We start from the raw sequence: 26,786 nt of genomic DNA, 5'->3' as shown, positions 1-26,786 counted from the left end.
GAACAATAGCCTAGGGATTGTAATGAAATGTTAATTATATTAAATATAGTCTTAGAAAAAATTAACACATTTTTAAATTATCTTTCAATATGTATAAAATTTGTATTTCACACTGAGCCAGAATTTTCACCTTGGAAGTCTGTCCCATAGAAATACTAATACACAAGTGAACGTATTTAATTAAATGCATGTCCAAATTAAAATGTGCAAGTAGTGAAACGATGCCATTAAAAATCAAATACAACAACAAATATATTCAAAGGAGGAAACTACGGTAGGGTACACACCAAACAGTTAACATTGGTATAATAAAAGGATTAGTTAGAGATGTGAAAGTACTAAATTTCTATTTATTTCTTTATTATATTTTCATTGAATTCTTACTCTGTCACATTTATCTTTTTAGGGCTGATAATATAGCAGCAAAGAAAACGGAGTTATTGTCCATATTGGATTTACATTCTAGTAGAGAAAACAGATGTTATACAGAAAAAATTAAGTATATAATGTCAGATAAGTGCTTTGAGTTAAATAGGATTATTTGGAGTGGAAGTACCATTAAAATGGTATATTAATTTAGAATGAACAGTTATAAGAATATGATAGAGCAGAACAGAGCAGATATCTGAATGGAATGACTCATCTAGTGCTCATTTTCATATGCATTTTGTTATAATTTTAAAATGACCAAATAAATAAAAACAAAATAGATCAAGGATACCACAGATTTGTAACCCAGCCAGATACATTGAAAACAAATGGGACCAAGGCTGTAATAATAGGCAAATTAGTGCAATCTCTTTTCAATTACTAAAAAGAGTATAAAGGATATAAGCGTTATGTAGGCTCCAAGATCACTATTTATATTCGTCATTTGTTTTTAATGCTCGAGAATTGTCACATTAAAAAAGATGAAGTCTCTATTTTGTCTTAAACATAACAATTCCTTTTCTAAAAGCTTCTAGAACTCTTTTTGGGCTCTCTGGAGCCCATTAAAGTAAACTTAATCAAATTCAAATGCCTACGCATATGGTATCTTGTTGTGCATACATTCATATGATGATCTGAAACATGACTAGTCATAGCATCATCTCACATGGAGGCAGGGGCATGGATTAAATGACTCACTTTATGTAACTCTACAGAAATAGGATTTTCTGAATGGCTTAAAAAATAAAATTTTCATGTTAATTTATGTTAGCCAAAGCTGTTGCTACTTTTTGATGAAAATCCGTAGGGGGTAGCCTAAAGAAACTTCTTTGAATATATTTTGAAATCCAATCTTTTATTCTAGCAGAAGGTAAACTTCTTGGAACATGCTTCCAGTATTCAGGATCTCAGAAAGCCTAATATTGTTAGGCTCAGAATCTGGGTGTGTTACCTAGTAAATTGCACACTTGTAAACCATCTTACCAAACAGGACTGACTTGCAGTTCAAAGGAGATGTTTAGTGGGAATACATGAGGAAGAGTCAGATGTAAATACATGAAGTGTCAGATATATATCAGATGTTGTCTGATTTGTAAATACATGAGGAAGTGTCATGAGATGTACATGTACATTTACATGAGATGTGTAAATATATGAGGAAGAGTCCGATGTATATATAAATATATAATAGTTATTATATGACTATTTAATTAGAATTTATTTCCTGGATCAAATACTATTATTTTTACACAGTGGAAATTTATTAACACTGTTAGAATATTCTTCTTAGAATTCTCTAGATATTGTATATTTCTTGAAATAATAGATTGAAAGAAAGATCACGGTCATGACCTCAGTGTACGAAAACAAACATAAATCAAGTTAACTAACTTCCTTTTTTTGTATCTAAGCTTAAGGTTTTCAATAAAAGATGTGATACTAGGAATAGAAATAAAGATTCAGTTGTATAATATAACTTCAATTGTATGTTAAATTATGTAACAACTGACAAAATATTTCAGCTTTGAGGACCTTGCAAATATTATGTTGATGATCTCATTGATTTAAAACAGGAATCAAAGCCTATTTTCTAATTTCCTTCTTAATAGTGATAGAATTGTGCAAAATATGAAAAGAAAAACAAAAACAAAACACCTAGTGTTTTCTGTCTTTTCTGGAGAAGGTGAAAAAAAAAATGCCCATGGAGTTTTACATTAAACCGAACTTTCTCTTTTCAGTATTTTAAGCTGTAGGTCTTAACATTCATCCGGAGCCAGGGGAAATGCCTGGGTGCCCACAGAGGCCAAATAGACTCAACTTAGATGAATATGTTTGGCACAACTAAATAGATCATTGCGATTAGGTATGAATTCAGCTTTTTACGATGCTAAAATAAAAGTATATTTAAGTTTTCCAGAAAAGTTTGTGATTACTTTGCTTTGAGAAAGGGAACAAATACTGAAATAGGTGCCAGGAGGGAAAACATACATCTTAAGACTCTAGTGATTAATTCTGAGTGATAATGATTATAATAGTGTTTTAACAACTGAAATATGAGGATAGAAGTCATTGAGGCTCAACCAACATGGCATTCTATTATTTGACTAAGGCAATATCAATGGACGGGATAAAGTGAGATAAAATAGAATAAGAACTCAAACTCAAAAATACATGTGATATTAAAGTAAATTCTATTTTTGTTGACTTAAAGTTGCTAATTTACAATAATTGTTATGCTTACTTTAAAAGATGTTTCATTTTTTTTTTGGATGTAAGACCTAAATATGAGACATGAAAGTATTAAAATCCTAGAGAAGAACATAGGTAATAACCTCTTTGACATTGGCCATCGTAATTTCTTACTAGAAATATCTCCTGAGGCAAAGGAAACAAAAGCAAAAATAAACTGTTGGGACTTAATCAACATAAAAACTTCTGCATAGCAAAGAAAACAATCAAACAAAAAAGTAAAAGACAGCCTTTAGATTGGAAGAAGGTATTTGTAAATGATAAAGGGTTAGTATCCACAATCTATAAAGACTTATCAAACTCAACACTCAAAAAACTAACCCAATTAAGAGATGGATAGAACACACGAATAGACATTTTTCCAAAGAAGACATCCAGATGGCTAACAAATACATGAAAAGATGCTCAACATCACTCATCATCAAGGAAGTACAAATCAAAACTACAAAGAGATATCATCTCACACCAGTCAGAATGGCTAAAATTAACAACACGGGAAACAGCAGATACTGGTGAGGATACGGAGAAAGAGGAATCCTCTGACACTGTTGGTGGGAATGCAAACTGGTGCAACCACTCTGGAAAATAGTATGGAAGTTTCTCAGAAACTTAAAAATAGAACTACCCTGTGATCCAGCAATTGTACTAGTAGGTTTTCACCCAAAGGATACAAAAATATTGATTCACAGGGATACATGCACCTCGATGTTTATAGCAGCATTATCAGCAATAGCCAAATTATGGAAAGAGCCCAAAAGTCCATTGATGAATGGATACAGAAGATGTGGTATATACAGAAGATGAAATATTATTACTCAGCCATAAATAAGGAATAAAAGCTTGCCATTTGCAGTGACATGGATGGAGCTAGAGTGTATTTTGCTAAGTGAAATAATCAATTGGAGAAAGATAAATACCATATGAGTTCACTCATGTGGAATTTAAGAAACACCGCAGATCATGGGGGGGGGGGGGCGGAGAAAAAAAAAGAGGCAAACCAGACTCTCACTTATACAGAACAAACTCAGGGTTTTGGGAGAGAAGATGGATGAGGGCATGGGTTAAGTGGATGATGGGTATTCAGCAGGGCACTCGTTTTGATGAGCACTGGTTGTTGTATATAAGTGATGAATTACTAAATTCTACACCAGAAAGTAAAATTACACTTTATGTTAACTAACTGGAATTTAATAAAAACATGAAAAAATGAAAAAAAAAGTTTCATTTTTCTGTTATTTCAGGGAAAGAAGAAAAGTTAATGAATAAAGAGAGTCTTTTTGAAATTGCTCAAGGAATTGGGGCACCTGGGTGGCTCAATTGGTTAAGCATCCAACTTCGGCTAAGGTTATAATCTTATGGTTCGTGGGTTTGAGCCCTGCATCGGGCTCTGCGCTGATAGCTCAGAGCCCATATCCTGCTTTGGATTCTGTGTCTCTCTCCCTCTCTGCTCCCCTCCTCGTGCTCTCTCTCTTAAAAATTAATAAGCATTAAAAAAAATTTAAAGAAATTACTCAAGGAATTAATAGAAATTATATAACAAATAGGCTTGCACTTATTTGATAATAATGTGAATTTTAGTTTCAAAACACAAAGGATGAAGAACTAAAGTTTGAAAAGAGAATGTAAAAAATCAGACATTAACACCAAAAAGGTGTATTTAAATGCAAGGTGATATGCATAACTAAAATAACAGATATGCTTAAAGATGATAATTTATAAATATTTAAAATTTTTTTTCAACTTTTTTTTATTTATTTTTGGGACAGAGAGAGACAGAGCATGAACGGGGGAGGGGCAGAGAGAGAGGGAGACACAGAATCGGAAACAGCCTCCAGGCTCTGAGCCATCAGCCCAGAGCCCGACGCGGGGCTCAAACCCACGAACCGCGAGATCGTGACCCGGCTGAAGTCGGACGCTTAACCGACTACGCCACCCAGGCGCCCCAATTTATAAATATTTTAAATAGGTATATATTAATATAAGCAAAACTCAAGCAACATTTTTAATAGTTTTAAGTTTTAAATTGTTTTAATGTTTTCTCTGTGATATGAAATAGCAGTTCCAAAATCCCTGTGTGTTAAGTCTGTCTGTAACTGAAGAAGAATGATTAAATTTGCCTATTATCTTTCTGCCTGTGGGTAATAATCCTGTGACCCCACACTGTGGATACTGAATTAAATTCTGACCACACAGATTCATTTAAGTCATGTATAGCCTTCATCATATTCGTTTCCACTAACAGTGTAATTGACTTTTACTTCCCCTTACTGATTTTATATTCTATACACATTTCAAAATATCATTTGTGGTGGGAGGGAGATACAGAAATTTCTTGTTAAATAGAATATTTGAAATCGCCATTAATCCACTATATTGCCAAAGTAGAAAGGGGCTTCTTGTTATTTATTTCCAGTTTTCTGATTTTAAAGCTAGAGAGGGAAAGTCTTAGTAACATCACGAACTTCTTGTTCTCGCACCACAAAAAAGAATTCAGCAAGAAGTGCTTCCTAAACTATTGCATAGAAATAACATTTTATGTATGATTCATCATTTAGGAGAAACTCAAAATTTGTCACTTTCAAATATTGATGTTTGGCAATTATTGGTAATCACCTTGACAAGTTTTTATTTCAACTTTTAGCCTCCATAGCTTTGATTTAAATTTAGCTTCAAAATCACAAAGAATTACATTAAAAGCACTCATAAATTCTTGGCTTTGAAATTTAACTAGTGAGAACAAAATAGCTGCATACTTTTGCATACTTAATTTTCTCCACTCTTGTTGTATTCTTAATTATGATTTCTCACGGATATTGTTGTGATATTGCAGGTTTCCTCCTCAAACATCTAAAATGGGAAAGTTAAATTTCACATTTTAATTCATTGTCATAACACTTTTTTTTTAAAAGACCCCGTATGTTGGAGAGAAAACTGGTCTGAAATTTATAAATAAAATTTAAGTGTATTTGTTAAAGGTTATTAGTTTAATTCTATTAATGCCAGTAACCAAAACAACTCTCTAGATATATGGGAAAGAAATAAGTGATATAAGAGTGCAAGGGATGATATAAAAGTTATAATTAGAAAACGCAATAATAATAAATTGTAACAATTAATAAAATCAACACTGCTACTACTTATTAGATTAAATATACACAGTAGAAATCAAACCAAAACTATAAGAAATGGAAAATATTTATAATAGAAACTGAAATTTTACATTATCCAGTAACTGTATTTAAAGAAAATTGTAAGACTTTCATGGAGAAAAATTTTAATAACAGAATTCCACAAAGACAGGGTCTGAAGATTTAAAGCGTTGTACAGTTTTTATGAATTAAACTACTGAAATTGTAAAACATGTCAACTCTCCCCAAATTAATTTACAAATTAAATACAGTCTTGATATTTGGACAAAATGGTTGTTCTAAAACTTATGGGACAATATAGGCCAATGAAGAAGTCAACTTTGAAGAAAAAATTGAAGAGTACTTACTCAAGACATTGAAACATGCCACAGAAATGCAGAACAGTCCCCATGTGAGAAACAATAGACTATCAGTGAAGAATAGAAAGCTCAGTAATACATCCAAGTATAGAGTTTGATAAAGCTGAAAAGAAATTAATACCTAATATTAATAATGTTACATATAAAGTTGAATTTTAGGTATACTAGAGCCCTAAATGTTAAACTTGAAATAATTATTTTATAACTGACTGGAAGTGAGTTTCTTAAGTAAGACTCCTAAAGTAAATTTGTATTTTTTATTTTTATTATTATTATTTTTTTAAGTAAGCTCCAGGCCCAGCATGAGACTTGAATTCAGATCCCTGAGATCAAGACCTGGGCTGAGATCCAGAGTTGGTTGCTTAACCGACTAAGCCACCCAGGCCCCCTGAAGTAAATTTTTAAAAAAGAGCATATCGGGGCATCTGGGTGGCTCAGTCAGTTCAGTGACTGACTTCCGCTCAGGTCGTGATTTCACGGTTCGTGGGTTTGAGCCCCATGTTGGGCTCTGTGCTGACAGCTTGGAGCGTGGAGCCTACTTTGGATTCTGTGTCTCCCTCTCTCTCTGCCCCTCCCCATCTTGGGTGCATGTTCTCGCTCTCACACAAAAATAAATAAACATTATTTTTTTAAAGAGCATATTACGGCTTCAAAATTAAGGATTTCTTTTCAGTAAAGGATACCATAGGCATGGATACCAGAGAGATGACAGACCAAGAGGAAATACTTGGTAATTTTTGAACACATAATTTCACAAAGGGAACTCTTGAGAAATCAACAATAACAAAAGCAAAAAACAAAACATCTAATTAAAAGCAAGTAAACACACAAAGAATTCATAGAAAGCCAAATCGAATGAGTAACGTGTATATGAAGAGATGTTCAAAATTACTAATCAAATGGAAAATGCAGATGACAACACAGAGATAACACCTTACAAGGAGAAGATAAGCAAGAAATGAAGCAATGATTGTGATAATTGAGATTTCATGTGCTACTGGTGATAGTGTAAAATTACTATACGTTCCTGAAAGCAATCTGGAAATATTTAGTGAAATATTTCAGGCTCTGTGCTGAATGGTCTGGTAACTATAGTCCAGTTGTTCAAGTTTATATATAACCTATATATAAAAATATTTTCCTGATGAAATATATACACAGTGTGTGTGTGTGTATGTATACACACACATACATACATACATACATACATATACATATTTACTAGACAAAGTATTTGTAGATCAGAGAATAACAGACACTGTTGGTGCTCAATCCTAGAGGAAAAATAAAGAATGGTAAATGGATCTATCTACAAAACACTAGGTGGAGTTTAAAAGGAAAACATTAGATGCACATATAATAATATTGACAGATCCCCAAAACACAAGTAGATAAATCGAGAAATTCCACCTCTAGCAATGCTTGAGTAGTTCTTATCAACTGGCCCTTCCATGGAAAACAACTGTAAACTCTAGGGGAAAACACTAGAAAGTGAAAAACAGACCATAGATATTGCAGGGGGTTGACACATGGAAGGAGGAAAGAGCACGGGAAGGCATTCCCATTCTCTGGCTTAGAGGCAGGCAAATGTGGCAAAATTAGGGAGAGGACATCTGTCATTTAACGGGCTTAAAGGACTAGGTAGCTCAACCATAACAACTGAAAAGGGAGGTGGGAAATCCCATCTGGGAGGAAAGCATAGAGAAACTGTCCTATTCTGCTTATAAACTGCTCAGATCTCCCACTACGAGTGAATGTAGAAAAGTTGAAGGAGCTTGGCTACAGTTGAAAGAACTGAACTAAGATTTAGCGTTTGGAATTAAGCTCAGTTGTGTTAACTTACTACTAAAGCAAAATGACTAATTCACTAGGGAGGAATGTAACTGAACCTGAACACTGGATCATTTATAACGTTAAAGATCTAATCCAAAATAACTCGGAATATATAGAAATGAAAAATGTGACTGACAGTCATGATAAAAGGCAGTTGAACCCAACCCTGGGATCATCTTGATGTTAGAATTAGCAGATGATGTTTTTAAAGCAGCTACTACAACTGTGCTCAGGGACGTAGGGCAAATTATGTTCGGAATGAATTTAAAAGACAGGAAACCACTAGAGAAATAAAACTGCAAAATAGATCAAATAAATCATACATTGTGGAATCCTAAGATCCAAAATATGAAAGAAAAAAATCAAGGGAAGAGCTTAACAGAGGTTTGTTGATTCCAAAATAAAGAGCTAAGGAATTAAAAGATTAATCAGTAGAAGTTGTCAGTTGTGAAAGACAAAACAAAACAAACAAAACAAAACAAGAAAAAACAAAGGCCTGGGGAGGCCTGTGGCATAATGTCAAAGTTTATTGTTAAATGAAAAGTTAAATGACATATAATTAAGTCAGTGAAAGAAATAAGGGATAAAATGAGTCAGGAAAATATTTGAAAGAGTAATGTTAAAAATACCTAATATTTTGGGGTGCCTGGGTGGCTCCATTGGTTAAGTAGTCAACTCTTGGTTTCAGCTCAGGTCATGATCTCACAGTTGGTAAGTTCGAGGCCCAAGTCGGGCTCCACACTGACAGTGTGGAGCCTGCTTGGGATTATCTCTCTCCCTGCCTCTCTCTGTCCCTCACCTGCTCATGCACGCTCTCAAAATAAATAAACTAAAAAAAAATCTAGTATTTTGGGGTGCTCCGTCGGTTAAGCAACTGACTTTGGCTCAGGTCGTGATCTCACGGTTTTTGGGTTCAAGCCCCGCGTCAGGCTCTGTGCTGACAGCTCAGAGCCTGGAGACTGCTTCAGATTGTGTGTCTCCCTCTCTCTCTGCCCCTCTCCCTCCTCGTGCTCTGTCTCTCTCGTCTCTCAAAAATAAATAAACATTTAAAAAATTTTTTTACAAATCTAATATTTTGTGAAAGACAGAAATTTACAGACTCCTGGCGTTCACTGTACCTACATACAAGAATACAAAGAAAACCACTTCTCTATGCATCCTATAAAAACTGATATATACTAGAGATATAGAAAAGCTCTTGAAAGCAGCTAAACAAAAGAATGCATTACATACAAAGGAACATTTATTCAAATAACCAGCAACAATGGCGGGTGGAGTAGAACAACATCTTTGAAGTGCTGAACTAAATAGAAACAAAGACATTTTCAGAAGAAACCATCTCATCACACAAAAAACCATACTCCTAAAAATGTTGAAGATAACCTTCAGGCTGAATGGAAATAATACGAAGTGGTAAGTCCCATTTTCATAAAAGAATGAGGGTCCTGGGAAATACAAACACGAGAGAAAATACAAAATACATTTTGCACTTTTCAGTATCTTTGCAGTATCTGAATTTAAAGTAAACATAGAACATTCCTCAGTTATGATGCCTGTATATTAAAGCTAGGGAGACTGAAGTTAAGGATGAATGTTCATTAACCACTAAATAATCTGTAAACTAAAGCTGAAATAGCAATAGATTAATTAAAATGAAATTGTATAATATGGTCAATCCAAAAGAAGACAGGATAAGAGCAAGAGAAACCAGAGTGGATAAACTGAAACACACAGTTGAGTAAAACAGTTAAAAAAATACTGATTTTGCAAGTTCTGTCTTTAGTATTTTAACAGATACTTACATATAAAAACTATATTTCAAATACAAGTGAATAACTACGGAGGTACATGATATAGGGACTGAAAGGAAACTAATGAAATAAGAGAGAGAGATTGTGAAGACCAATGATTAACTCGACACATTTGAAGTTTAACAGAAAAAAAATATATATATGGTTGTATAACTGAGATCTAAATAGAAACTAATTATCATAAAATGAATATAGTAATAGTTATGTAATACAAAGATACCTTAGTACAATTGGGAAAGAGTGAAAGAATGCTGGCTACATATAAAATGTGCATGTCAGTTATTACCTATTTTGGTATTTTCATGATATATAAAACATACCTTCACTATTTGGTTAAAACAGAGTGTCTTCCAAGTTACTAGAACAGCCTAAGTAAAGCAATGCATATCCCTGTACCAAAAGACAGAAAACAGAGTATCGGTATGAAAACCCAAAGGCGGAGATCATGAAACATTGGTGTAGTGGCACAAGTAACAGTAATAAAAATAAGTTAAAATAAGTTTCATCATTAACATTTGATATGAAAATTTAATAGACTACTTGTGTGAAAGAAAATCAAACAGGAATGCAAAATTACCATTAAAATTAATGGGTGCTGATGTATCAAACAGAAAAAAAAAGGCACTAATGGAAATATTTCTATTACAAACTGTCTTTAGGCCAGTATCATACCATATTATGCACGTAATATTTTGTTAAGAGGGTAGACCTCGCGTTAAGTGGTTTTTTTTTTCTTTCACAAAACTAGTGACCAAAACAAAGAAAAAAAAAAACAAAAGGACACTTTTAAAGTTGATGGATATGCAGTACCCTGATTTTGATGATGGTATGACAGGTGTATGCATCCGCCCAACCTAAAATCTGTATGCATTAAGTATGTGCAGTTTTTTATATCAATGATGCTTTATTAAGCTGTTTTCAAAAGAATGTATAGTCTGTCCGTTTCTGTAAATAATCTGAATTTGGTTGCCTGGGTGTCTCAGTCCATTAAGCGTCCAACTTTGACTGAGATCATGATCTTGCTCATGAGTTCGAGTCCCACGTTGGGCTCTGTGCTGACAGTTCAGAGCCTGGAGCCTGCTCTGCCTTCTGTGTCTCCCTCTCTGTCTGCCCCTCGCCCAGTCACACTCCATCTCGCTCTCTAATAAATAAATAAACAAACATAAAAAAAGCTGAAATCCATTCGTGGATTAATGCAGGCAATGACAGAGTCAGATACCTGGACTACTTCTCACTGGAGTCCATTGGTTCATTTTGTCAGTATTGCACTTTGGCGGGAACCCATTACCTACACCGAAGGATTCAAAACATGAATGCAATGAGACTGCTGCTGTATTTACTCTAAGAATGGTGTTTTAGGTTGCATTACATGGTTTGGGGTTTTGAGCATACAGGCAAGAAATGTTTGGCCTGGACCCAGTGAAGCTTAAGTTGCTTTTTGTTGTTCTTATGTTTTCATTATTAGAAACCCGGAACCAAATTTGGGATCCGTGTTTACCAGTTGTATAAAAATGCCTGCATTTTGATGCATTTTGTTTATGCTATTTATTCAACAGTCTACAACACTTTTCAACACCTTTTCCTGTTTGCTTTATTTTTTCTTGTTTTTTGTATTATAAATCAAGTATCTTTTTGAACATCAGCTATGGGTCTAGTACTGTTTTATCTTGATATATGGTGTGCATCTTTGTAAGGTATCTTAAGTCTTAAGGAACAGGACAAGCTATAAATAGCCTTTAGTGTGCAACTTTTGAAGAAACACCTGAGTGAAGTAGATGATGTTGTCACCTCCATTTTTCACAAATAAATATTTTTGAGAGAGCATGTGCGTGCACATGCGTGAGCAGGGGAGAGGCAGAGGGAGAGGGAGGAAGAATTTTAAGTAGGCTCTATGCCCAGTACAGAGCCCGGTGCAGGGTTTGATCTCATGACTGTGAGCTCATGACCTGAGCCAAAATCAAGAGTTGGATGCTTAACTGACTGAGCCACCCAGGTGCCCCAACAAAAATAAATTATAAGAAAGTTATGATTGGTAAAATCATACAGTTATGTTTTAATGGAGTGATTGCTCAAACCAAGTTGCTGTTTCAAAGAATATATTACTATGGCCTATTCCTCATACATGAATTCAATGATGAAAATTAGAAACCAAACCAATTGGCTCAAGAAAAAATACTCCTGGAGTGGCTCAGTCGGTAGAGCATGTTACTCTTAATCTCATGAGTTCAAGCCCCACATTGGTTATAGAGCCTACTTAAAAATTAAAAAAAAAAATTAAAAATATATTAGGCAAGTCAACATACTTCAAATCTCTGATGTTACCAAAGGTTTTATAATCTTTTAAGAAAATAAAGAGTTTATAAAGTTAACAACGGCTTATAATTTTGAGAATACCAAGATTTGAGGGTCACAGTTTTACCGGAGATTTTCTCTAATTTATTTTGGACTGTGATTTTTTTTTCTTCAGTTTGTAATGCCACATTTATACAACTGGTTGGAAGCTATTTCAAAAAGAAAGACATATTCTTTAGATATTATACATATGTGATACACAAAATTCAGATAGTGGAAGCCTTCCCTTTTTCTCCTCTTGGAAAGCTCTTCTGTCTTCAATTTTTCATTGTTTTCTGTGTCATTTTGTCCTGTTCAGACCACCTCTTTCCACCTCTCCTGCTATGGTATGGACAAAATCAAAACCAAGTGTCATGCTATAGTCAGATTTCAGTGAGGATACCTGCAGCCCAGCAGAGATGGGAGCAACATGGTGCAGTGAAATAGGACTCTGACCTCTGTCTCCAGTATTGCATGAGGCTTTGAGAGGTGGGACCAACCCTATATAGATTTTGGTTCTGTTCCACAGTTCCAGTATTCTGCCTGATCCCAATACTTTTTCGGTAGGGACATGTCATAGGTTTCATTTTTATTGTGTATTTTGTTATATTCTGGCGGTTGCTGGGTTTTGTTGTTGTTATTACTGTCACAATAAACTTAATCTTGCTTGTATGATTTCACAAAGATTTTCTGTTAATGAAACCTCCTAATTTTACATGGCCAAGGTAAAAATTACGAATCTTTGCTCTCTGGTCCTTCTGCTACGATTCCCTGGTGAATTGCAAAGTTGAAATAATTCAAAGATGGATAAACAAGGGAGTAGGGTATTATCAGAGTCCATAATTGTATATGTGTCCTCAAATACAAATATTAACACTTGAAGTAAAATATATTTAAGAGGCGAATATAAAATATTCTATAGATTTATGTAAAGAATCACACAACACTTCTTCTGGGGAAAACGTGTGTAGAGTACACACACACACACACACACACACACACACACACACACACTCACATTCATACAGATAAGAATAAGAAAAATAAAAGGCCAAAACAAAATACAGTGAAAAAATACAGGGGAAAAAAAAAACCTTAAAAATTTACTTGAGATCCAAACTAAAGTTTGCCTGGAAAGATGGAGAGACATTCAAGTATAAAACAATGCAGGATTTTTTCTGGGGGTAATAATCCTGGTACTTTTTGACCGCATAGGGCCTTAATCATGTGGAATCAATAAACACAGATTCAAAGACCTTTACTAGGATTTCAAATAAAGCTTCAAATCCTTTGCCAAGAGCAGGGAACTTTCTCACAAGATATTTTATTTTTAACCTGGCAAACTGATGTGAACCAAAAATTGCTTCATAAAAAGGATCATTATTTTAAGCTTCAGACCTAGGGGATTTTAACTTGGGATGAGAGGAGGTTTTAATAGTATATATTTCATAATAAATTAAAAACCCATCACCTAATTCATAGTAGCTCCTCAATATTTATTGAAAAAATGCACAAAAGAAAATTAAAGAAAAGTGAAACACACCTCTTTTTATTTCTAAAAACAAAACAAAACACAACTCATTAACAAAAAGACCGTCAAAATGAAATAAATCAACCAAAATTGAGAAGTCATGTTTTATATAGTTAGCACTTGATTTCCCATATATATTGTATGTATATTATCAAATCATTGATTGTCTAGATATTTCATAAGATGGGGAAATTTTTTTTAATTTTTTTAACGTTTATTTATTTTTGAGACAGAGACAGAGCATGAACAGGGGAAGGGCAGAGAGAGAGGGAAACACAGAATCTGAAACAGGCTCCAGGCTCTGAGCGGTCAGCACAGAGCGCAATGCGGGGCTCGAACTCACGGACCGTGAGATCATGACCTGAGCCGAAGTCGGACGCTTAACCGACCAAGCCACCCAGGCGCCCCAAAGATGGGGAAATTTTTAACAATTACACATATTTCTAGTTGTTGACTGGAATGTATATGTGTAATGATCCTGCCTATACAGTAAATAATTATGGAATAATCTTGTCAATTTCAGAGAATATTCAACACTTACTTAATTAGTGTTACCCTTTTCCAAATAGTGTTTTTACTAGAATAAAATTTAGATATCATTGTATCTAACTTTTTTTAGTTTACAGAAGAAGCAGGGTAGATCTGAAAGTTTGTGTCTGGCACCCAAATTCAGATCCCTCTCTTTTATATTTCAGCAATGTAAATTTTGCAGAAAGCCACTTAACCTTTCAGAATATCTCAGGTTATTTACTACTAAAATTGTGACTATTGGAAATAATGTGTGATCAATACCTAGCAAAGTTTCTGGAACACATTGTTTGGTTCTCAATAAACGACTGGATTATAAACTGCTTATACTCTAGATAGAAGATAGCAATGCACACAATGAATTTTAGCTGAGATGCTTCCAAAATCATGAATAAAGAAGTATTTGGTACTTGTACAAATAGAATTTCAAATTACCCAATGAAGTCACTTTCCTGGAAGAGGTACTTCCTGATTACATCAGATGAAGAATTACAGCATTTATTGAACATTTACTGTGTTGATGTCACGATTGCAATTGAAGGCACAAACAAAAATATTTCTGAATGCAGGAATACACTGACATTTGTATTTACTCTTAGAGTTTTCACTGAGTGTATTATTGCTGCTGTTTACATTAAGTTTGAATGGATCAGTTTGTAACTTCCAGTGTCTCTTCACAAAATCTCTATAGTTATAAAATTAAACAAGGTCATGAAAATTGAAAAAAAAATTAATGCAATCTCTTCCTATCTGATTATATATATAATACAAATTGTGTTAGTTGCTCCTGGCTGTATGAGTTATTGATATGAGGAATAAAATATTCATGACAAATATTGTATGATTTAATATAAAGATAAGGCATTTCTGAGTAAAAGTGACTCAGATCGTAGGCAGTTCAGATCTCATTAACATGGACTAAAGCATAAAACTGCCATCCGGTTAGGATGATATCCTTAAAAATGTCACATGATACCCCAAAGACACAGGTGATTGGATTTTCATGTCATCTGTTGGGTGGGGAAATGATATTAAATGTTATGTTAACAGTTTTATTGAGATATAATTGACATGAAATATACTGCATATATTTGAAATGTATACTTTAAGTGTTGACGTGTATATAGAATTGTAAATCAATACCACAATCAAACCAAGAAACCTTTATCCATTACCCCCACACACAAAGTGTCCTCATGCCCCTTTCTAATCCCTCTTTTCTATATATCCTTGCCTCTGTCATCCACAGCTAACCACTTACTTGATTTCTGTTGTTATAATTTGTATTTCTCTAGAATTTTAAATAGAAGTACAGAGTAGGTACTTTTTTTGAGGGGGGGTTTCTGACTCACTCTGCATAATGATTTTAAGATCTATTCATGTTGTGCGTGTCAGTAGTTAATTTATTTTCATTGCTGAGCAGTATCACGTTTTTGTTAATCTTTTATGTGTTTTTAGAGATTCGATTCATTTCCTGTTTGAGAGTGTTAAAAATAGAGCTTTTAATATTTGTAAAAGTCTTTGTATAGACACATGCATCATTTCTCTTCAGTAAACTAGGAGTAGAATGGTTAGATCATATGCAAGGTGTATGTTTAACTTTTAAGAAAACTGCCAAATTGTTTTCCAAAGTAGTTGAGCCATGTTGCATTCTTACTAGCAACATAAGAGAGTTTTAGTTCCTTCACATCTTCAACACTCGATATGGTCGGGATTTATGAATTTAGTCATCCTAATAGATTGTATTGGTATTTCAATGTGGGTTTAGTTTGCATTTCCCTGATGCCAAAGTTGTTGACCAGTTTTTCATGTACCGTTTGCCATCCTTGTATCTTCTTTGCTGAAGTGTCTGTCCATATTTCATCTTCTGTCCATTTTTAATTGTCTTGTTTCTTTGTTATTGAGTTTTGAGAGCTTTCCATATATTTTTGGATACAAGTTCTTATCAGATACATGAGTTGAAAGTACTGTCTCCCAGTCTGTAATTTGTTTTTTTTTTTCTCTTTTATCAGTGTCTTTAGAAGAGTAGAAATAATAAATTACTGCTCACAATCTGAATTTGAAGTGGTAAATTTGTTTTTTTAATACAGATATGAAAACCAAATGACCTCTGGAAAGAATATCAAAGTACAGGTACACACTCTACATATATATATGTAGAGTGGATTCCAAAAGGCAGAGAAACCTTAATGATGTACAGTGAAAAGAAATATCAAGAGCTGGTGGGAAAATATTTTTATAAGTGATAATATTTGCCAAATCCGGCTATATTCTAGAATTGTCTATAAAAGAATTCTTCAACATCCATGCTCTGCATCTCACAGTATTGGAAATTTGGTATAAATTTTTCCTTAGGAGCAATTGTGTAAATGTGTGTTGTTAAAGCTGCCTGACTAATGATTGGATTGAATGTCTTTCAATCACCCCTAGACTCTGAAACCTAAGTCACTGTGATCTCTTATTATTTTCCCCAATTCCAGTATCTTCAACCAAAACTTAAGTTAGGGTTTATGTTGGTAAAACTTTTATGAAACAGTACCTCTTTGACAATCAGAGGAGAAGACACCTGTATCAAAGTATCTTAAAAGCACTTCATTCATGGATCATATCTCTGTGGAGTGTTCTGAATTGTAACTTCCTGGATAGGTGGAATATCATTAATAGAATGCCTTTCATAGTGGATTTTTGAAACTATATGTCTAGCAGAAATGGAATTACATGTTCTATATACCTCTTTACATCTTCCTTTTCCTTTAACCAAGGATCCTTTTTTAAAAAGGAGTATCGTTGACCTATAATTTTATATTAGTGTTAGGTGTAAAACAAAGTGATTCAACAATTATAAACATAATGAAATGCTCATCATCATAGTGTAGTTACCATCTATCACCATACAAAGTTATTATAATATTATTGACTGTCTTTCCTTTGCTGAACCGTTAATCCCCATGACATTGATTTTATAACTGGAAGTTTGTACCTCTTAATCCCCTTTACCTATTTCACCCATCCCCCTCCCTCCCTCCCTCCCTCCTTCTGGCAACCACCAGTTTGTTCTGTGTATTTATGAGCCTGTTTCTGTTTTTGTTTGTCTGTTTTGTTTTTAGATTCCACATGTAAGTGAAATCGTATGATATTTGTCTTTTTCTGTCTGACTTACTTTACTTAACATAATTCCCTCAAAGTTCATCTTTATTGTCGAAAATGGCAAGATTTCATCCTTTTTTGAGACTAATATTCCATTGTGTTTATATGTGTATATATGTGAATACTTGAGTTGCTTCCATTTCTATTGTAAATAACCCTGCAATAAACAGAGGGGTGCATTTATCTTCGAATTGGTGTTGTTGTTTTCTTTGGGTAAATGGCCAGTATGGAATTACTACATCATATAGTATTTCTATTTTTAATTGTTTTAGGAAGCCCCATACTGTTTTTAATAGTGGCTGCAACGGTTTATATTCCCACCAACAGTGCACAAGAGTTCCCTTTTCTTCACATCCTTGCCAATGCTTGTTGTTTCTCGTTGTTTGGATATACCCCATTCTGACAGATGTGAGGTGATATCTCATTGTGGTTTTGATTTTTGTTTCCCTGATGATTAGTGATGTTGAACATCTTTTCATGTGTCTGTTGGCTGTCTAATGTCTTGTTTGGAAAAATGTCGATATTCAGATCCTGTGCACAATTTTAACTTTAAAAAAAAAAATTTTATTGTTTTTTTTCTTTTTTTTTTTTTATTTGAGAGACAGAGAGAGACTGAATGTGAGCAGGGGAGGGGCAGAGAGAGAGGGAGACGCAGAATCCAAAGCAAGCTTCAGGCTCTGAGCCATCAACACAGAGCCCGATGCAGGACTCAAACCCATAAACATGAGATCATGACCTGATCTGAAGTCAGAAGCTCAACCAACTGAGCCACCCAGGCCCACAGATCCTCTGCACAATTTTAATTGGATTATGGTTTTTTGGTTTTGACTTATATGAATTGTTTACATATTTTGAATATTAATCCCTATAGGATATGTCATTTGAAAATCTTTCCTCCCATTCAGTAAATTGACTTCTTGTTTTGTTGATGGCTTTCACTAAGAATTCTGTTAATAAAGGGTGGAAACTATTGCATTGAATAGGACCATTTTTAGATTTAGAAATATTAGACAAAGTTTAAAATAATCTTTTATTATTTGGCGGAATGAGTAGATTATAAAGTGTGTGTGTGTGTGTGTGTGTGTGTGTGTGTGTGTACGCGTGCACCCATGTGGGTGTGTGAGAATGCCATTCCACAGGAAGGAGCAATTTAAGTTATAACTAGTTTGTGAGCCTTTTACTCTACAGTTTGAAATTTTAAATAGAGGCCGTGTGGTCTAATGACTAGAGACACAAAGCATTTATATCTTATTTATTTGTTTATTCATGTTCAGTTCAGGTTGTGGAAAGAGAGAAGCACAGAATTCATCTTTAGTGGGAAGCAAGAGTGTTTTCTATCATCTCACGTTTTGTAGCCTGCCTTAATTTTTTGCTTCCAAGTAGTAATAATAACAGTGATTAAATATAAGTAATACTGGTTACAATGAATAAGAAATGGACATTTGAGTATTCTTCGAATCATTAAAATAAAACAAATCTCCAATGGCTTACAATCAAAAGACCAAGTATCCTATTTTGTCTAGAATAGTCCCAGTTTGCACCTTTTCTTCTGACATAGAATTTAGTTGAGTATTTGACATGGATTTTTTTTTGTTTTCTTAATGAAGTGATATTATTACTAGTTATAATGAAATAAGCCAGGATGAGGTTACTGAATCTACCCATTAAATCTCAATTGTCTGCCATAGTTTCAAGTAGTAAATTGTTAGGCACAATCAAGGGGAATGAATATAATTCTAGATATAATACATTATTAAATCTGAGAGACAGCCTGGAGAGCCTTTTTCTCTTTTCTCTGACACATCTGAGAATTTGCAAAAGTGAGAAATAAACTTACTGTGTTAAGCTGCTTACATATCAGGGTTTTTACTGTAGCAAATCTCATCCTATCTTACTACTAAAATTATGTTTGAAAATCTTCATAATGAGGGTCTTTACGCAAATTTAACTACTAGAAAAGACAACAATGGACAAGTATTTATCAACTGTTACATTAATGAACCCAGATTTTGTGGTAGCAATTTCTTTTCCCTGCTTTGTGATACGACTTTGACTCCCTGCTTCAAACTGATATTATCCACCTTCAATATTTAATGGAAAATTTTCAAAATTTCTGATACATTTGTATGCTAATACACTGGGTACAGTGCCTCTTTTTGTATTGTAATATTATAAATATCTTCTTTTTAATATTCACCACTATACTCTCTTAAGAGTTCAATGTAGAATGGAGAGGCTCAGCATCATCGTGCTGTCAGCACAATCAGTCGATACTTAGGAATCTGTGTCTGTTGCAAATTTACATGTATGCATGACAACTTTCAGCTTAGAGATTTGGTAAACCAGTAAAGAATTAAATTTCAAGTTTTTGCATAACTCAGCGATGAATTACTCAGAAGCAATTAGCAGAAGAACTGGGATCTAAGAGTTCCGAAACTCTTTGTATAGTTTTCTCTGGGAGAATCAATTAGCCTTCCTGGACAATATTTCCTCTTCTGGACTATCTTTAAGGTTTTATTTGACATTAATATTTGATATGCCTATGATACTAGTCTAACTTCAAGCTATGTCAAAAATAAGACATATTACTGGCACCATAAATTTCACTGTTTTATTTTCACAGAAGTGAAATAATAGGTGTTTTGCACCTTAAAATCAGAATGCAGTAATTTGTGCCAAATTCAGGATAAGAAGTTAAAGTCTGTGATCTGGGACACCTGGGTGGCTCAGTCGGTTAAGCGTCCAACTTTGGCTCAGGTCATGATCTCACGGTCCGTGAGTTTGAGCCCCACGTGGGGCTCTGTGCTGACACCTCAGAGCCTGGAGCCTGTTTCAGATTCTGTGTCTCCCTCTCTCTGACCCTCCCCCCATTCATGCTCTGCCTCTCTCTGTCTCAAAAATAAATAAACATTAAAAAATAATTAAAGTCTGTGATCTGAGTTGCTGTGCTGTATTAGAGAGTCAAGGTTTCTATTTTTCCCCCTTTTGTGTTTAGGAATCTAAATGAAATGAGAATCAGTGTTAATACAAATGACAGTTGGAGATAACACTTTCAATCTAAGGAATTTGCAATGTGCAGATACCTGTTTGGTGTTTTCACTCTACGCTCTCTTAAGGTCCCAGGGAGTTTCATAAGGCCAGTTCAGCTGCACCTCAGGTGGAGAATTGCCTGAAAGTTCACTTCGGGCTGTGGGGACTCGTGAGGTTTTAGGAAGAGCTGTTCTCTTGAAATTTAATAATACCTTTGCATCTTAATTAACATAAGGAGAACCGGGAGTCAATTAACACTTGTTATATAGTTTTGTGGGCGTTGATTATGTGCTGTTCCACTTGAGGCTCCATTTAATTTGAAACACAAGGATATTTGCATACTGAGTTTAGATCATGAGGTAACAAGGGATAAATAGGACTCTTCTTTCTCATATCCTGAACACTTCTCTACTTACAGCCTGGGCCATGGGCCAGCAGCAAAGGCATCTGAGAATTAGAAATGCAGAATCTCAGGTCCCACCGAGTTAGAAAACGCATCTTAACAAGATCTGTAGGTGATTGATTTGAGTGTGTACTCAAATTCAGATCTGAGAAGCATTCCTCTAAGACCAGCTCTGAGGAGCGAATTTCACTGAATGACGATGTCCTAATATCATTATACTATCATTGTATTCTATTTACAGAATTATTTGCTATCGTTTTAATTTCTTACCTTTAGTATTATCCTTTAGTATTTAGTATTATAGTATTTAGTATCATTCTGTAGAATTTAAATCTATCCTGATGGTTTCACAATTTTAATGGTGATTTCATCAAACTAGTTTTGTTTTTGTTTTATCTTTAAAGTATGAATTTTGCTAAGACAATGTTTAATTTGGGTTCCTGTATACTTTTAAATAAGGATCTGATATTATTTCCAAGGTCTCTTAAGTTAATTATCTATCTTTAAATTTCATCACTATATTATTTCCTTGTTGAGGCCTTCTAATATAAGCAAGCTTAATTTTATTGGAGTAGCCATAATGTCTTAGCCATTTGGCTGAGCTACTTATTATGGTTCATCTTAATAAATAAAATTATAATAATAATTGATTTTAAGTGCCTTTCTGCTGATAAATATCTAAGCAAAGCAATTCTTGGGCACACGAGGGAAAATAATCAATTTATAATTATTTTTATTCATTTGGAAGGATATTTTAAAAACAAAGTAGATTTATTTCAACCTTCTCTGCACACTTTTCAAAATCAACATTTATATTTTATTACCAGTTAGGTTTTTTTTAGATAGATGCCATTAAAATTTGTGCCATTTTTAATCATATTGTCAGGGTCTCTATTTCCTTAATACTCTTGATTTAGGGCCATTACTATTACTATTCTGTTTTCATATTTAGGATGACTGGGTCAGTGCAAACAATATATTGATTACGGTTTTACACAATTTGCATTATCAGTTGTGAAGGGAAATGGAAAATATTGACATGATAGCTTTAAAAGAAACATTTTTTTTAATAGAACAAGATGTTTGGGAAGCAACATGAGACTGTTTAATCATTTAACTACATTAAAGGCAGTGGGTTTTCTTTTTCCTATTTGAGATGTAATCCAAGTTAATTCTTGATCCAAATAAACTACATTTACTTTGTCTAGCTAGTCATTAACTACCTTTCAACCACGTGGATGTATATAGCAGTATTCTAAGTTTATATATCCTCCCCAGCAGAATGAAAGCAGGCCAATATTGCAGGCTAATTCAGGCCAGTGGTACTTTTCGATATATGTATAGATGAGTGTGCTTTGAATACTTAACTTATTTTTTAAACAATGTTTTAGTTCTCTGTGACTGCTGTAAGCAACAACCATAAACTCTGTGGCTTAAAAAACAGAAATTTATTCTCATAGTTCTCAGGGCCAAAAGTCTGAAATCAATACCATTAAGCCCCAAATCAACGTATTTTCTGGGCTGCACTCTCTCCAGAGATTCTAGAGGAAAATCCTTTCTTTGCCTCTTCCATCTTCTAGTGGCTGCCTTGCCAGCATTCCTTGGCTTCTGGCCACATCACTCTCATCTTTAAGGCCAGCATCTTCAAATCTCTTTGCCCTATATTCACATAGCCTTTGTGTGTGTGTGTGTGTGTGTGTGTGTGTGTGTGTGTGTGTGTGTGTCTGCGTGTGACATCTTCTGCCTCCCTATCATAAGGATATTTATGATTGAGTTTAAAAGCCGTCTGGATAGCCCAGGATAATCTCCCCTGTCTTAATCCATTTGGGTTACTGTAACAAAATACCACAGACTAGCTGGCTTATAAAGAACACAACTTCATTTCTCACAGTTCTGGAAGCTGGAAAATCCAAGATCATGGCGCCAGCAGATTTGGTGTGGTAGCCAGTGAGGACTCATTTCTGGTTCATATATGGCACCTTCTCACTGTGGCTTCACACGGTGAAAAAAGCTAGGGACCTCTGTGGGATCTATTTTACCAGAATACTATTCCTATTCATGAGGGCTCCACTCTCATGACCTAAACACTGGCCAAAGGCCTCACCTCCTAATTTCATCACATTGGACATTAGGATTTCAGCATTTAAATTGGGGGGACACAAACATTTAGGCCAATAGCATCCCCATTTTCAAGACACTTAACTTTATCACATCTGCACAGACTTTGCCTTATACACAAATTCCAGGGATTAGGACACGAATAAAAAGGGGGACCATTTTTCAGGCCACCACAAATAGTGATGAAGGAAATTCTTAGAATTTCTGACTCTTTCAACAGACTATTACTAAACAAATGTGTTAACTTTATGATTCTGGAAAATATTGAAGATTTTTTTTTTTATTCTTAATGCTAGCACTCAACATAATGTCAAGATATTTCTGTAGGCTGAAAATCTTTACGTGTTAAGATATCTCAATGTCTGACTCCCTAAATATGAATTTGAAGAAAAATCCAGTCACGTAGTTCTTTCCAATAAGCAATTTGAGTTTCATAGACAGCTGGAACATTTCTAAATTTGTCCATCTTCAGAACAGAAACACTGTAACTGTTAGGTTATAAAAATTGCATCAGATTTAGAGGAAATCTCTGAGAATTATCTAACTTCAAAAATGTTGAAAATATAGCAATGTATTCTCAAATACATGTTACATAAACAACTCTACTAGAGCTGAAAGACAAATGATAAAACACTCACCATAAAGTTCGTTTTTATTTTTATTTTTTGTAAACTCCATTGACTTTTCAATGGAGGTAACTAGAAAGTCAGTATGTGCTTCACTGGCTCACAAAAAATGTTTTGGTGTCATACTACGAAAATATTTAAATGTCTTTAATAAACAAGATTTAATTCATACACCTTATATTTTAATCTTGCAGATAAAAAATTGATGACGGTTTATGTGTGAGAGGAGAAAGATGAAGAGAGAAAACTAATATGTGTGTCATTTTGGCTGTTCATTTTTTATCTTTTGTGAGAGTCTAAGATGAGATTTTGGTTCAGATCCTTTACCAAATCCCACAGGATTTCTTTTTTTTTTTTTCTTTGTGTGTGTGTGTGTGTGTGTGTGCTCCAGTCTTTTCATTTTTTTAAATTATTTTCTTAATTTACATCCAATTTAGTTAACTTATAGTGCAACAATTATTTCAGGAGTAGATTCCTTAATGCCCCTTACCGATTTAGCCCATCCCCCCGACAACCCCTCCAGTAATCCTCTGTTCTCCATATTTGAATCTCTTCTGTTTTGTCCCCCTCCCTGTTTTTATATTATTTTTGCTTCCCTTCCTTTATGTTCATCTGTTTTGTATCTTAAATTCCTCATATGAGTGAAGTCAAATGATAGTTGTCTTTCTCTAATTTCACTTAGCATAATACCCTCCAGTTCCATCCACATAGTTGCAAACAACAAGATTTCATTCTTTTTGATTGCCGAGTAATACCCCATTGTGTATATATATATATACCTCATCTTCTTTATCCATTGATGGACGTTTGGGCTCTTTACATACTTTGGCTATTGTCAACAGCACTGCTATAAACAGTGGGGGGCGTGTGCCCCTTCAAAAGAGCACACTTGTATCCCTTGAATAAATACCTAATAGTGCAATCGCTGGGTCATAGGTTAGTTCTATTTTAATTTTAAAACCTTCATACAGTTTTCCAGAGTGGCCACACCAGCTTGCATTGCCACCAACAATGCAAAAGAGATCCTCTTTCTCCACATCCTTGCCAAGATCTCTTGTTGCCTGAGTTGTTAATGTTAGCCATTCTGAACAGGTATGAGGTGGTATCTCATTGTGGTTTTGATTTCTATTTCCCTGATGATGAGTGATGTGGAGCATTTTTTCATGTGTCGGTTGGCCATCTGTATATCTTCCTTGGAGAAGTGTCTATTCATGTCTTTTGCCCATTTCTTCACTGGATTATTTATGTTTTGGGTGTTGAGTTTGATGAGTTCTTTATAGATTTTGGATACTATCCCTTTATCTGGTATGTCGTTTGCAAATATCTTCTCCCATTCCGTTGGTTGCCTTTTAGTTTTGCTGATTGTTTCCTTCACTGTTCAGAAGATTTTTATTTTGATGAGATCCCAATAGTTCATTTTTGCTTTTGTTTCCCTTGCCTCTGGAGACATGTTGCGTAAGAAGTTGCTGCAGCCAAGGTCAAAGCAGTTTTTGCCTGCTTTCTCCTCAAGGATTCTGAGGGCTACCTGTCTTACATTTAGGTCTTTTATCCATTTTGAGTTTATTTTTGTGTATTGTGTAAGAAAGTACATCAGGTTCATTTTTCTGCATATTGCTGTCCAGTTTTCCCAGCACCACTTGCAGAAGAGACTGTCTTTATTCCATTGGATATTCTTTCCTGCTTTGTCAAAGATTAGTTGGCCATGCATTTGTGGGTCCATTTCTAGGCTCTCTATTCTGTTCCACTGATCTGTCTGTTCTTGTGCCAGTACCGTACTGTCTTGATGATTACAGCTTTGTAGTATAGCTTAAAGTCCGGGATTGTGATGCCTCCTGCTTTGGTTTTCTTTTTCAAGATTGTTTTGGCTATTCAGGGTCTTTTCTGGTTCCATACAAATTTTAGGATCATTACTCTAGCTCTGTGAAGAATGCTGGTGTTATTTTGATAGGTATTGCATTGAAAATTTCTGTGCATTGATTTTTGAATCCCACCTGATTTCTGGCTTTATGGAATAGTATTCTAGTGGACAATACCCTAATAAAATTAGCAGCAGTGTGTTCCTTGCTATATTTAAATGCTTTTATAGTACCTATTTTTTAATATGTCTTGTCTTGACCCCTCCATGTTTTTATTGCATGAAACATAACACATATGGGCACAACAGTTCCCATTCAGACAGGTAAGCGCACCAAACACAAATTCTCTCTGTCCTGGCAGTATTCTTACCTTCACAAAGTTTGTAAAGTGGAAATGCTATAAAAAATTAAACATGATGCTATATGCAAATCACTTGGCCTGCATTGTGTCTTACATATTGCAGATGTCAGTAAACGTTAGTGTCTTTCTTGTGTTCCTCTCCTTTAAATTTTTTAAATAATGAATTACGTGGTTTTTAAAATCACTCTTGTCTTCAGTTTCTGATGGGAAACCGAAAGAATGAAAAATATCAGTGGACAATCACACAAAAAGAAACCAATCAGGTGAGCTACCTGTTGTCATAGCTTTTTTTTTTTTTCTGAACCCATCAGAAAGATGAGCTAACTGAAATTTGGGAGAGACAGGTGCCAGCAGTGGGGGAGACATGCAAATGCCTGCTAATTTGAGATAATGCAGCTGGACTAGGCAGCCTTGGATTAGAGTAATCAAAGTGGTGGAGGCTGAGGGCAGTCTGTGCAAACAGTGTGAAAGGAAGCACGCTTTTCTGCAAACTTTTTTTTTCCCCTAGCTGGTTGTGTTCAGGGGAGACTAAACTCACAAAAAATTATCCACCAAGTGAAGGCCTGAAAGATGAGAATAGAAGCGACCGAGGGAAGGACAGAAAATTCTTCCCTGTCCCTTCCCCCATAATCTCTCTGAAGCAAAAATGTATCAGTATTTTGGGAAAATGGCAACAAAAGTTGTGGCTTTAGGGAAACTGGGAGAAAGGAACGTACCAAAAAAAATTTTTTTAAAGCCATAATCCTTTGGGAGGAGGCAGGAATACCCACCAGGTCAAGAAATAGAACTGCAGGAGGGATGGGGGCGCTTGACGAAGCCACACTCGCATTAACACAGTCGTGTGTTTAAGTGGCTGCTTAAAACCCAGGCTTAGTCAGAAAATGAGAGAATACCTCTCTGGCTTCCCCCACGAGGCAGGCAAACATCAAGCAAAAGTAACGTTACAATCTGCTGTGGTAGCTGCAGCCGGACTCTGAGGCACAGCACAAAGAAAAGACACGATGCTAAGGATAGAATGGACATT

Source organism: Acinonyx jubatus, chromosome C2, assembly GCF_027475565.1.
Source record: "Acinonyx jubatus isolate Ajub_Pintada_27869175 chromosome C2, VMU_Ajub_asm_v1.0, whole genome shotgun sequence".
Classification (NCBI taxonomy): Eukaryota; Metazoa; Chordata; class Mammalia; order Carnivora; family Felidae; genus Acinonyx; species Acinonyx jubatus.
This window is presented reverse-complemented; position numbering follows the sequence as displayed.